Genomic DNA, 14256 nt, shown 5'->3' on the forward strand with positions numbered 1-14256 from the left:
CCCCCCACCCCACCCCAGTGCTTTGTGCCTCTTCTTGCTTAGCAGACACTCGCAGTGCCTGCCGCCTGCCCTGGGCTGGAGAGCAGAGGGGTTAGGGGCCCCTCCCTTCAGGGGTCCCTCAGGGCCTGGGGGTGGTAAAAGGGGGCAGCTGCAGCTGTTCAACCGCTAGCTCCGAATTTCTTCAGATAATCAATTGGCCTCGGCTGCCGCTCTGCTCCACAGGATGGGGGAAGGAGATGGAGAGTAGGAGGAGGAGGGAACAGGGAATGGGTGGTAGAAGAGGAGTGGCCATGGAGATGGAAGTCCTTGGGCTAAAGGGAAAGTGAGAGCTTCTGCGCTAATAGACAACAGGGAAAGAGGAAGGGATTACTAGAAGAAAAGAGTTCTGTGGTCTTATTTCACTTCCCTCCAAAACCCAGCTTGTGGGCTGGTGAGGTGGGAGAGGGCAGTGTGGGGGCCCAGGTGAGTGAGATTTTTGCACCTCTCACCCTTTCCTTCCTCCTCTATCTTCTTCCTAAGTATCTGCAGCCAGGGCCCCTTTCGTTTGTCCTTGCTGTCCCATCCCCAGTTACCCACAGGCCCCTGACCTTCCAATCCTGCCTGTCATAATTGCTCCCCTCTGCCCTCCATCTTAGCAACCCTCATTCCTAGTGACAGAGCAGAAGGCAAGGCCCCAGGGGCTTGAGAGTGGGGGCGTCTCTAAGCCACTCCTCCTTTCCTACACACACACACACACACACACACACACACACACACATTGTTGTAGGCTGCCAGGCATATGGCCCCTTTGTGCCCACACAATGAAGGCCCTGTCTGTGCCCCTTTCCCAGTCTGGGCATGGTGCAGGCTGTTCTCTCTCTGATTTCACCCACCTCCCTTCCTTCTCTATCCCCAATGCAGTGCCTGCCTAATTCACCTTCTCTTCTCTTTTTATCCACAAGGCTCCTCATATCACCCCTTCCTTTATCTTTCCCTCTCTTTCTTCTATTCTTTTCTGTGCTCTTGAATCTGACCCAGTAAGGACCACGGACAGAAGAAAGAAACTAACAGGACATTCACAGTCCAAGATGTTAGTGTGGGGAAAGAAGAAGGAAGCAAGCAGAGAAGTCATCTGTTTTGTTTTGAGGTACTGGGGTGCTCTACCACTGAGCTACACCCCACCCATGTTTTATCTTTTGAGGCAAGGTCTCACTAAGTTGCCCAGGCTTGCCTCTAAATTGCAATCCTCCTACTTCAGCTGGGATCACAACCATCTGTCTCTAAGGCTGGCAAGGAGGCAGAGGCAATAGCAGCAAGATTGTAGTAGCGAGAAAGCTCATAACTGGTAGCCAGAGGATCTGCATCTTGGCTCCATATTCATCTTTATTCTTTGTGCCATAATGCCCTTTCTGAGTGTCCATTTCCTCATCTGCAAAATGGGATGATAAGATCTGCCATATTATGAGAATTAAATGAGATCATCATGAGGGTACTCAGCACCATAAGTGCTCATTAAAACAATTCATCAAGGGTAGTTAGTAGCAGAGTCAACCTATACCGTTAAACAGTTTGTGCACTGTACAAGGCACCAGTCCAGGGCAGTGAAAGGGTCTGACATCCAATCCCCTTTACACCAGACCAAATGTAAAACAGGAGCCCTGACCATCTTAGGAACCAAGATAGGATGGGAAGGGACAAGAGGCTATGGGTCATCAGAGAGGAAGACCTCTGAGTTCAGTCTTTGGAAAGTTGGGACTAGGTAAGATGTAAAATGTAAACTGAGGATGGAGAAATTGCAGCTGAGAAAAAGGGTGGGATTTAAGAATAGAATAGAAGGAAAATGGGGTGGGGGTATTCTCAAAGAGATGTGTTGATGGTCTAATGACCTTTCTCTAATCTGTTCCTTTTCTGTAAATCCTGACAATTGGTTATTAAACACTGCCCCCTGCTGGCCACTAACGGAGGTTTGTTTGCTTTTGTTTTTGTTTTTCTGTTCTGTTTAGGGGCCAAGAGACTGGAAAAGAGAAGAAACCACCAGACCTGGGACTAAAGTCAAAGGGATTGTTGTGGGACCTGCATCCATATTTCTGTTCTAGGCAAAGGTTTCTGGAAAATGAGAGAGGGTTGACTGCTGACTAGTGAGAGACTAAAATTCTAGGTGTTGCTGGGCACAGGTGGCATGCTCCTATAATCCCAGCAACTCAGGAGGCTGAGGCAGAAGGATCAAAAATTTGAGGTCAGCCTCAGCAACTTATGGAGAGCCTCAGCAACTAGAAAAGAAAAGAAAAAAAGGGCTGGGGAGATAGCTCAGCTGGTAGAGTGCTTGCCTCGCAAGCAGAAGGCCCTGAGTTCGATCCCCAGTACTGAAAAAAAAAAAAAAAAAAAAAAAAAAAAAAAAAAACTGAGGATGTAGTTCAGTGGTAGAGTGCCCCTGGGTTCAATCCCCAGTACCATACACACGGGAGTGAGGGGGGAGAATTCATAGGTGTTTCATTTATATAATAACTTATTTCGTTTTTTATTTGCTGTGTGACTGTGTTTTTTGTGTTCTGTATCTGGGGATGCAATCCTGTGTGTGTGGTTTTTGTTCATGCCTGCATCTATGGGCTTGTTTTCCGTGCCCTTCTTTAATCTGGGTGACAGCTGTCAGTAGGGAGTGAGGGCAGGAAGCTGTTTAATTTCCTCTTCCCTAGAGAACCTTTCCTTCCCTCTGTTTTTTTTTTTAACCTCTGTCTTTCAGTCCCGGCAGTCACATAACTGTTGTCAGGTTGTAGTGTCTTTTTTCCCACCTTCTGTCTCACTTTGTTCTTTAAAATATTTTATTGGGGCATTATGATTATACATAATGGTGGAATATGTTATTGCATATTCATACACACACACAATATAACAATATTATTTGATCACTGTTGTTCCCTAGTATTTCCCCTTTTCCTCCCTGCTTCTTCCCCAGGTCCCTTTCCTCTGCTCTACTGATCTCCCTTTGATTTTCATAAGATCCTCCTGCTTTATTTTTCATTTTCAGCCCTAGCTTCTACACATGAAAGAAAACGTGCCATCCTTGACTTTCTGAGTTTGGCTTATTTGGCTTAAAATAATGTTCTTAAGATTCATCCATTTGCCTGCAAATGACATAATTTCATTCTTTATGACTGAATAAAACTCCACTGTATGTGTGTGCGTGTGTATACACACACACACACACACACACACACACACACACACACACATATATATATACCATATTTTCTTTATCCATTCATCCACTGATGGACACCTAGTCTGGTTCCATAATTTTTCTGCCCCATTTTAGTAATGCCAAGTTCAGAGACTTGCTCCTCTCTGACCAGAGACCCTTGTGCCTCCCAAGTGAAATGAGGGGAGAGGAAGAGCCTTGAGATCACAACCTGTCAGTCATCTACCTCCTTTTTATCTTTCCTGGCATTGAAGTTGTAACTTTATTGCCTCCTCCTTCATTGGTGGATTCTATTTTATGTATTGCAAAATAATTTAGTGAATAACCAGTATGTACCAGGCATTGTTCTGGATTCTGATATGCAGACTTGGGCTCCCTCCCTCCATCTACTTGGGAGGGCAGTGTGGGTGATAGACATGTAAGCACATCAATTTTCTACCATGAAAACATTCAAGGAATAAAGGACTAAAAGGAAGACAGAGAACAACTCAGAGGGAGTGTCGATGAGGGAGGGAGCAGGAAAATCCGAGGTGGGTTTTGAAAGCCAAGTAGGGTTTGACAGGTCTGGGAATGTGCTCCCATTGAATTTTGCCAAGTATTGCTGAGACTCCCATTCACTGGACAGACACTTCCTAGTTGGAGGAGTGCTGATTCACAGCTGGGTCCTGCTTTACAACTTGTCTTTGGAGGAAGACAGATCCCTCCCTGGTGCAGTCTGCATGCAATGACTGGTTGGTATGAGTTACAAAGTCCCAATGTAGGGACAACCTTGAAGGGCTTCCCCTATTTGAGGGCCTCTGCAGCGATTGCATTGTATTTCATCTTCTCCCTCTGCTTAATTTAATTTCCCTCACACCTAAGGACGCTCTTGAGTGAACTCTCTCCTGCATGCAGTATCAGAATTAAAGAATCCATTTCTTAGCTGATGCGTGTTGGTGCACACCTAAAATCCCAGCAACTCAGGAGGCTGAGGCAGGAAGGAGGGTTTCAAGTTCAAAGCCAGCCTCAGCAACTTACTGAAGTCCTAAGCAACTAAGTGAGACCCTGTCTCAAAATAAAAAAGAAAAAGGACTGGGGATGTGATTCAGAGATAGAATGCCCCGGGTTCAATCCTCAATACCACAAAATATTAATTAACATAATTATATATATAAACTCTAGATTAGAACTTCCAACCTATCTTAAGCATCTATGTCAATTTTGTTGAAATATTTGCAGAATTGAAAACTTGGTACCTAAAGGGCAATTCTGAAGAAAGACAGCAGGGGTCAGGTCTGCACAGGGAACAGTTTTAGGAGCTTTTGAAAGGTCAGCTGCCAGAAGTTAAGGAGAATGGGGAAAAGCGAGCAGGTTTAGGAAAGCTAGGTATGTATGTATGAATATATTAGAGATCTCTACCTGTACTTCACCTAAGCATTCCTGTGTTGTGTACTTTACCTGTCTAGGTCTTAATCATCTTTTGTGACAATGTAGATGTTCTCACCTCTGGAACTGCCGGCTGTGTGATGTGTCCCTCCTGTAGTCCTCCAAGCTTGCCCACTTCTACCTCACTTCATTTCCCTGTCTGTACATAGCTGTAGCTCTACGATTGTGCTTACCATGTTGAATTAGACCAAAATCATCTATCTATTAGTGTATAGGTTTTGGTGTGAACTGGAGAGTTACTGAAAATCTTTGAGCATCTGTTTCCTCATCAGAGATAATATCCAAAGCCCTTAGTCCAATGCTAGTGCATAACAAAGCTCAATAAACAGTGGCTATATTAGGATAATTAATGCTTTTATTATTTGCTACTTCAAATTACTGAGTAGTTTCAACATCTGCCTGTTACCATTCACCTTGAGAATATGGATTTGTTCATCTATTTCAATCCATTTGACATTTCAGATATGGTTCTTGTAGACTATTTCCTCCAGAGCTGTGTCTTATATTTTAACTTCACTGGAATCCAAGGACTACTAATTTTTTTAATTACTAAGTAAATACTCAAGTATGCAGAGTTTTTTGTTTTGTTTTGTTTTGTTTTGTTTTTTGGCACTGTGAATTGAAACCAGGGGTACTCTACCACTGGGCTATATCATCAGCCTTTTTTTTTAATATATATATATTTTTTGTTTGTGTATTTTATTTTATTTCTCTTTTTCCACATTTTTATTGGCACATTATAGTTGTACATAAGGGTGGGATTTGTTGTTACATATTCATACATGCACATAATATAACAATATAATTTGACCAATATCATTTCCCAGTATTTCCCCTTTTCTTCCCCTCTTGCCTTCCTCTGCTCTAAGATCTTAAAAGAAAAATTTTATAAATATAATACTGTGCATGGTGGCATACACTTATAATTCCAGGGACTCAGAAAGCTGAGGCACGAGGATCAGAAGTTGAAGATCAGCCTGGGCAACTTAGTGATACTCGATCTCAAAATAATAAATAAAAAAGGATGGGGAAGTAGATCAGTGATAAAGTGCCCCTGAGTTCAAGCCCCAGGACTAAATAATAAAAACAAAAAACCTCCATCACCCCTTCTAATAATTATATTATTATTATTGTTTTACCTTTGACCCCTTTGTTCTAACTATATTTTATTTTTTTGGTGTTGGGATTTGAACCTGGGTCCCTTGCAGGCTGAGCACATACTTAACCACTGAACTATATTCACAGGCCCAATATCTACATTTCATTAGATATAAAATTGGGGTAGGCATTCAATTTTATTATTTCCAAATAGCTATGCTATTTTCCTAATATTATCTTTTCCTTATAGAAGAAAGTTATATTTCTTCCTTTGCAATATCTTTATATATTTTCCTTTTCTCCCTGTCCCCTTTTTAATTTTGAGAGTTATTTTTATAATCTGGATACAGTCAGGTGCAGTGGCACATGCCTGTCATCCCAGTGACTTGGGAGGCTGAGGCAGGAGTATTCAAGTTCAAGGTCAGCCTTAGCTGTCTCAAAATAAAAAATGAAAAAATAAAAAAGGACTGAGGATGTTGCTCAATGGTTAGAGCACCCCTGGGTTCCATCCCCAGTACCAAAAGAAGAAAGAAAGAAAAAGAAAAAAAGAAAGGAAGAAAGAAAGAGAAAAGACCCAGAGACCCAGAGAGGTGAAGTACACAACACATGAGTACTCAGGTGAAGTACAGGTAGAGATACCAAGGGAATAAAGGCATAGAACTGTGTGTGGTGGGTGGTGGTGCACTCCTGCAATCTGCAATCCTGGTGACTTCAGAGGCTAAAGCAGGAGGATCAGAAGTTTGAGGCCAGCCGGGGCAACTTAGTGGGACCCTGTCTCTAAATGAAACATGAAAAGGACTGGGGATGCAGCTCAGTGGTACAGTGTCTCTGTGTTCAATCCCCAGTACGTTCATTCATACATAGGTACATACGTACCTAGCTTTCCTAAACCTGCTTCCTCTTCCCCATTTCTCTTATCCTCTGGAAGCTGACCTTTCAAGCTCCTAACAGTGTTTCCTGTGTAGACCTGACCCCTGCCCTGTATCTTTATGTCAAAGAAACAACTGATGCTTAGTTAATGTAGTGCTGTTGATGGAACATGGGACAAGAAGTCAGGAGACCTACCTTCTAATACTAGTGTTGCCACTAATTGGCTGTAGGGTTCTGGACACCTGTTTTCCAATCTGTAAAATAGAGAAAGATTTCTTCCAACCTCCAAAAGGTATACTTTTATTATTTGCAGATAGATTCCTTTAAAATCACATATTCCGCCAGGTTTGGTGGGGCATAACTGTAATCCCAGCAGCTCAGGAGGCTGAGGCAAGAGGATTGTGAGTTCAAAGTTCAGCCTCAGCTACTCAGCAAGGCCCTAAGCAACTCAGCAAGATCCTGTCTCTAAATAAAATACAAAAAGGGCTGGGAGTATTGCTCAATGATTAAGCATCCCTGGGTTCAGTCACTGTTACCATAAATAAATAAATAAAAATAAATAAATAAATAAATAAATAAATAAATAAATAAATAAATTAATTAATTCACACATTCCACAATTCATTTGTTCTCAGTCTCTTCACCTGCATTCCATTTCACTGGACAAATGTTTGCCATTGTGTGCCCTTCACTGAGTTAAGCTCTGGGTATAGAAAGATAAAATAAGGCATTGTTTGTGCTACTTCAGAAGTTTGTAGATTAGCAGGGCAGACATATTTAAACAGGAAACTACCATACAATGTCATAAATACTGAGATAGAGATGCATAGCTCAAAGGAGGTTCTCTGGTCAATGGGTTGCTAATTTTGCTTGGGGAAGTTGGAGATGAATTGCAGAGGAGGCCATAGCTGAGTCTTAAAGAATGCAGAGAACTTTCCAGGCAGAAAGGTCTTCACACCTTCAGCAGGGGAAACACTTTGTGAAGACTGGGGTATCACAGAGCCCCATGTTGGCAGAACAGTGAGTAGAAGTGTAGTTTGAATGTTTGTCTGTTGAATGTTTGGTCTTTGAATGAAAGAGCAGCAGCAGTAGATAAAGCTGGAGGAGAAGAATGAGTCAGATAGGCAAGATCCTTTCATACAGCACCAAATTTTTATTTCATCCTGTAGACAACAGAAAGTCATTGAATTTCTTTAGGCAAGGAAGTGACAAACTGATTTCTCCTTTAGAAAAACTGCAGAAAAGAGGTTGGGTTAGAAGGGAATGAGACAAGTTCAGAAATGATAAAGGTCTGAATAAGCTAAGGGGATGGGGGTGGAGGAAAGATAATGTTCCTTTGAAATCTATTATGTTATCCAAGGAATATTCAAGTTAAAGGAGGAAGAGGTTCAGTTCTCATTTTCTCAGAGATCAGGATCTTGACCAAGGGCAGTGGTACATGCCTCTAGTCCCAGGGACTCAGGAGCCTCAAAATAAAAAAAATACAAAGGACTGGAGATGCAGATAAGTGGTAAATTGCCCCTGGATTCAATCCCCAGCATTCAGAAAAAAAAAAAAAAAAAAAAATGATCTTATGTGACAGAGGTACTTTACAACAACTGCAAAAACAAACTAACAACACTCCAGCAAGGGAACAGTGTAGCTGGGTCTGGAAATAGAGTCAAAAGCATTGAGAATGGTCCTTCTAGCAAGGTGGATTCTGGGGAAATAGCTCTGATTATCATGGGGAATGAAAGTGTGCCCCAGGTTCATTGGTAGAGCTGCAAGAAGATGGAGAGTGTGAACTGGCACATGGGCTGTGGTCACTTGCACCTGGGAGGAGACTGAACTTTCTAGTCACTCACACTGAAATACTTTTAGAAGTGTCTGTGTACCAAGGATTTCCCTTTCTCAGAGGAAGGTTGTAAAATAAACCCCACTTTTCACCAGAGTCCAAGACTTCATCTTTGCCACTGTGGACTGGGGCTGATCTCCTGGGACAGCTTCATCTATATAGGAAATAGGCATTTCTCTATAGCCTGGGATATATATATATATATATATATATATATATATATTTTTTTTTTTTTTTTTATATATATATTTTTAAAGAGAGTCCACTTCTAATTTTTGAGCTCTTTACATCTTCAACCTCTCAGGGACCCTGGGACCCTGAATGGCCTTTGGTCTCTGCTTGTCCCGTCCCTGCTGCCCTAGGCCCATGAACTAGTGAGGAGTTGAGAGTTTTAATCAAAGGTCCTGACTTTTGGCTAAGAGATTTCTTCCCTGAGCAAGACTTCTGAAAAAACTAGGAATTCCCTAGGCACATAACAGGGAGGGGAATCTTGATTGAGAATCGACTGGGACACCATCAGTGTGTAGAGAAGGTGCCTTCTGATATATCATTAGTCCCGTTTGTATAAGTGGAATGAAGGTTTAAAGAAAGAAAGAAACTTGCCTATATCCTCAAGGCTAAGATTTGTGAATTCAAAGTCCAATCTATTTCACTTTATTGTCCTTCAGGTTTCTGACCTCCCTCTGTTATGGTAGGTTGGCCTCCTTGGGAAAATTCCTAAAGAATTAGACAAGGTCATTTGGACCCCAGGGCACATGGGCCTTCTCTTTGGGTCTCCTGTTTCCTTATTCTGTGAATTGAGGAAGTGTAAAATCTAGATGGGTTTCCATCCTAAGGATCAGGTGGAGGTAGTTCCAAGAATTGCTGGATAAGACATGCTACAATTAGACTCAATATTGGACATATTCTCTGTGACCCAGTATTCTCATTGCAGAGATGTAACTAAAAGCCCTTCAATCTTACTCTCAGAAAAGAGAAAGGAAAAGATCAAGCTTATTCGAATCTGATGCCTGGTATCTGTTAATCCTGAAGTCTTATCTCCTGACATTTCAAATTTTGGGGGGATAGTCTACAGAATTATCTCTAGCTCTGACATTAGAAGACCTTTCAAATTTTGGGGGCCCTTCTGCCGTCTGTGAAACAGGCTACCAGTATGTGAATAAAATTCACACCAAATCTGCCAGAGAGTCATATGGCACCACCACAGCCCCAACATTGTGTCAAATTACACATTTACTGTCCAGCACCGGAGGTGTTCTCTGGGAAGGGCTGCGGACACTCTCCTGTGTCCCTTTACACTTCCTCAATATTCTTACCTCTTGTCCTATGTACACCTGGTTGTGGTACAGAGCCTGAATACAGCCCACTGCCTGACACATGATGGGCACAGGGGAATGAGTGCCTTATGCATGCAGATGATTCTGTGTATTTCATAAAGTCTTGGTGCTAAGTCATTGGCTGACCCGTAACGTGATGATGAGGAGAATTTGGGCAAAGGAGAAAAGAAATGCTTAAGATTCTCCATCTTTGAGCACTCATAGTGCAGACAAAGATGATCCGTCCTCATATTGGGATAGGTTTAGAATACACAACAAAAAGGAATGAACTTGAGTCTTGGTCCGGGAAGAGCAAAAACCTCAAACAAGGGACAGAAAGGAACTGGGAACCTCCTTCCCTGGGATTTCTTAATCACAGGTTTAGAAGGGTAGGTATTGAAAGCTGGAAGAGGTTGAGATGTTGAGAGGGCCTTGCCCTGCTTGGGAAGTGTGTGGAGATGCTTTTGAAGTACTACTAGTCTAGATAAGTGACAGGTTACACGGTAATAATACTAACAGTAATATAATAATATTTGTGCTTTCACTCATCAGAGGGGAACAGGGTCTTCCCACAGGTCTTTATAGTAGAAGTTGATCTTGGTAGGTTCAGAAGATCTATTGCCCATCTCATGAACCCTAACTGGTTTCTTGGTGTGTTGGAAGTTGGAAATGCTCTTATATGTGGGATATTTTGTGATAATCTGCAATTCCCGTGTAGCACCCTCAATTCTAAAGTATTTGAAACTCTGGGAGGAGAGCCCTGTCTGCCTGGGGTTGGGCATCCAACTGGCCAAGGGATTTTTACTCTTGAAGGTTTCCTGGGAGAAGGCCCCCTCTCCCTTCGCCATCCGATCTTCCAGGCTCCTCATCTCTCTCCTTCCCCCCGCTCCCCCAGGGCAGGGTTCCTTTTGTAATTAATCTCAACACTCAAATCAGAGGGGAGGAAAAAGTGTTAATGAGAGAGCGTCCCAGACTGACTGGGAGGTCGGATGCTCGCAGCTAGAACACTGAGTAATTAAATTATTTTTGGAAGGGGGGGGGCGTTAGGCAGTGATGGTGTCAGGGAAATCCCCGTATAAATGGGAAGAGGGGCGTCTCTTGCCACTAATTAAAGTCAAAGATTACCCTCCCTTCTAGTAGCTCTAGGGGGGAAAAATCAATCTTCCCACGTCTCAGATTCCACGGGATTTCGTGTAGCCGGGTTTGTGGCCCTAAAGAAGAGAATATGGCCAGCCCCGGGAGTCTGGGGGTCTCCCTTTTCGACAGGAAGAGCAAGGAAGACAGTCCTAAGAAGGGTTTAGTGCTGGGCCAAGGCTAAGAATCGAGGCCGCCCCCTACCCATCCTTTGGGGCCGGGGTCGCAGCTAAAGGAGGATTCCCAGGATCTGGGAGCGCCGCCGGGCATCCGAAGGCGAAGGGCTGGGGGAACGGCGACTCCGGGAAGAGCGCGGCCGCAGACAATGGACGCAGTGGCGGGAGTGGCTGCGACTGAGGGAACAGCCGGGAGGCGGCACCCGGGAGCGCGCGCTCCCCCGCCCCCTGCACCCCCCCACTCTGGCTCCTATCCCCTCCCCCTCCTCCCCCTCCCCGCCGGCTCCCGATCTGATTCCTGATCCCTGATTCCCTGATCCTTGGTCCCGCCATGGGAGCCTGAGCACCCTTCATTCCCCCGGCCCCCTGCCCCCGGGGCCTCGAGGGGGAAAGAGGCAGACGGTCTGGGACTAAGCAGGGGGTGAGCGCACCCAGGAGCCCCCCTCAACATCCCACCATCGCCGGAGCTGCCCGTCCGGGAGCGCGGAGTTCGGAGCGACCCGGAGCGCTGCGGATACAAAGGCGCCGGGCCGAGCCGGGCGCCCGCCGAGCCCACCCGGCAGTTCGCAGCGGCGGGTGAGTGCCGGGCCGCGGGGGCGCGGGCAAAGTTTGCAGGGAAAAAAAAAAGAAAGAAAGAAAAGAGAAGCAGAAAAGGACAATCATGCAAGGGGCCGGGGGTGCCCGGCCCTGGCGCGAGCGGGGTGGTTTATGGGGGAAGGGGGGCTCGGGGCAGCCCCCTTCCGGTCCACTCTCCCACCTCACAGCGGAGTACCCCCCAACTTTGGGGAGGGGAAGGGGCGCGTGAAGAGGGGGCGGAGCCCAGGCCTGGAGAGCCGGGGACTTTCCTGGGCCTGGGGCCCAGGCGGGGGCCTTAATGATCCCAGGGGAGCCCGTTGAAGCCGGAGACTGGGAACGTGTGTTGGAGGTCGGGGGAGAGGCGGTGGAAGGATCGGAGTCTGGAGGTATTGAAAGCCAGGGTGTTTAGGGGTGCATGCACACCTCAGAAGTGTGGGGAGGGACGGGGGCAGGTATGCGTTCAGATGTAGAGTGGAGTCTGGGGAACCGGCCAGAGACTGGAGGGGTGTGTGTGCAGCCCAAGGATAGGGCTGGCATCAGGAAACCTGGGCACTGTGCTTGGGGGTGGAAAGGACCCCCCTCCTATTTACCCATTGAGGGGCCCTGCTTTAGTGACTTTTAAAGGGTTGGTGGAGGATCAGTGTGCATGATTCTTTGTTTTTGTGTGTGTGCACGCTTTGACGTGCTGCGTGTTCCTGCAGGTGGGCCCCTGGGTTTTTGGATGTGTAGGTGTTTTTCTGTGCTTGGGTGTGTGTGCACCCACAGAGGGGTTGACCAAGCATCTGCTGTAGGTTTGGATGTGTATTTATGTATATACTCAGGGGAAGGGGTGTGTGTATGTGTGTTCGTGTGTATGTATCTTCCTGCGATCACGCTGGAGAGAGGCTTACAGAAAAGAGGTGCTAAGGAAGGTGGGTGTGTAAATAGCCGAATAGAGTATATGTGGGTAGGTACGTGTGCACCTGTGCACTAGGAAGGGGCGTGAGTTTCTCTCCTCTGGTGTGTGTAACCAGTGTCGATGGGTATCCAAGTGTGCCCGCTTTTTCTAAATGTGTGTTGGGGGTACCTCTTGTCTCTGCAGGCAGCTTTTCCTGGCAGAGAGCCCACAGGAACGCTCTCTGCAGGATCCTGAGGCTTCTTGCATAGCCCTGCCTAGGTTCACGGTACTGCCTCAGTATATGTAGGGTCTCATGAGGTGTCTGTTTTGGGAGGTGGGTTTTTCTGGAAGAAGGTGTGTATTGTAAAGAATAGGGAGCTGGGGGTTCTGGTAGTAGTCCTAGAGGAATTTGGAGGACTGGTGGAATCAGGGAAACAAGAGGAACTCCTGCCCCCATAGTCATAGGTTGAGTTCTCTGTTTGGAAAGACTGCACATTTGACTTCTCTACTTTCCAGCCTCCTCAGGCCACAGTCCTCTTGGAAAGCTGTGCTGGAGATTGTGCTCCAACCCTGTCCTATCTCTAGGATCCTAAAGTTCCTGAGGAGTCTGAATTTTGATGTAGGATGGAGGCAAAAGGAAGAAGCATACTTGGAGGCTTGAGACCAGTAGGGGATAATTTGGGCCCCCCCTCCGTGGAGTTGGGAAGGAGGAATTTCTTCAGGAGTTTCTTCAAGTGTGTGTGTGTGCGTGCGTGCGTGCGTGAGTGTGTATATGTGGTTTATCTTGCAGTTTCCCTTTTCCCTGGTGAGAAGCATGACTGGGATGGTGTCAGACCTGAGCTTGAGACAGGCCTGATGTTTGTGTTTTGGGGAAGGGATCTGTATTCATCACATGATAATATGGTGGGATGTCAGCCATGGTCTGAAGTAGATGTATTCTTCCCAGAAAAACAGCAGCTACCTCCTTTCCTTCTTCTCTCTTGTCCTCGTTTGGGGGTGAAGGGAAGGAAGGGCTGGGCATCTTTTTTAGGTGATGTTCCCCCATTGTATGTCTTATTTCTCCATTGCATTCTCTCAGCCATTTTGCTCTTGTTGCCAGGAGTTAGGTTGAAACACCCAGTTTTAAGAACTGAAGATGTGATGGCACATGCCCATTAGGGTCTCTGGGCAATTGGAATTGGAATGTCAGAGTCTCCTATGAACATGTGCAATGGAATGTTCCTCTGGGGCTTTCTACCCCTTCCTAAGGCCTGGGGATAAGAGTAGTGGGCGTTAGAAAAATGTCAGAATTAGGGATAGGAGCAGAGTAGGAAAAGACCAGTTTTTTTTTTTTTTTTTAAATGAATGATTCCTTCAAATCACACAGCTATCTGCTGGTTAGGGTTCTCAGGGCTAGCAAGGGACTTGCATCTAAGGTGATGAGCCCTTGCTTTATAGTACCATACTTATTTGCTCTGTATACATTCACTACATGTATGCTAGGTCATACTGGCGGGGGCTGTCTTCCAAGAAGGAGGAATTATGGTCAGACAATAGGAAGTGCCATTTTAGAAAGTACTTCCAGATTGGGAACCAGTGATCATACTGGCCCCTCCTTACCCATTGTCTTGCTCCTACCTTCTATTTCCTCTAATTCTTCTGGGCAAGTCTCTGGTGTGCCTCCTGCTGCTCCATAGGATTTTTCTAGGTGTGAGGAAGCGTTCCTTTTTCCTTGGCCCTAGAGTAGGACAGACTGTTATTTGCTCTCTGAGGGGAGAGATCTGGAACTCTCCTTA

General features: G+C 45.5%; 1 protein-coding gene across 1 annotated transcript in view; it reads left to right on the forward strand.

The window, feature by feature from the left end:
- The first annotated feature begins 11312 nt into the window (after positions 1–11312).
- Positions 11313–14256, forward strand: part of VANGL2 (VANGL planar cell polarity protein 2) — a 28516-nt gene continuing 25572 nt past the window's right edge. Inside the window, exon 1 of the mRNA XM_079148585.1 lies at positions 11313–11604. The gene's annotated coding sequence lies outside the window, so the exon portion shown is untranslated. The remainder of the gene's footprint in view (positions 11605–14256) is intronic.

The sequence above is a fragment of the Sciurus vulgaris genome (genome assembly GCF_902686455.1).
Source record: "Sciurus vulgaris genome assembly, chromosome: 1".
NCBI classification, from domain to species: Eukaryota; Metazoa; Chordata; class Mammalia; order Rodentia; family Sciuridae; genus Sciurus; species Sciurus vulgaris.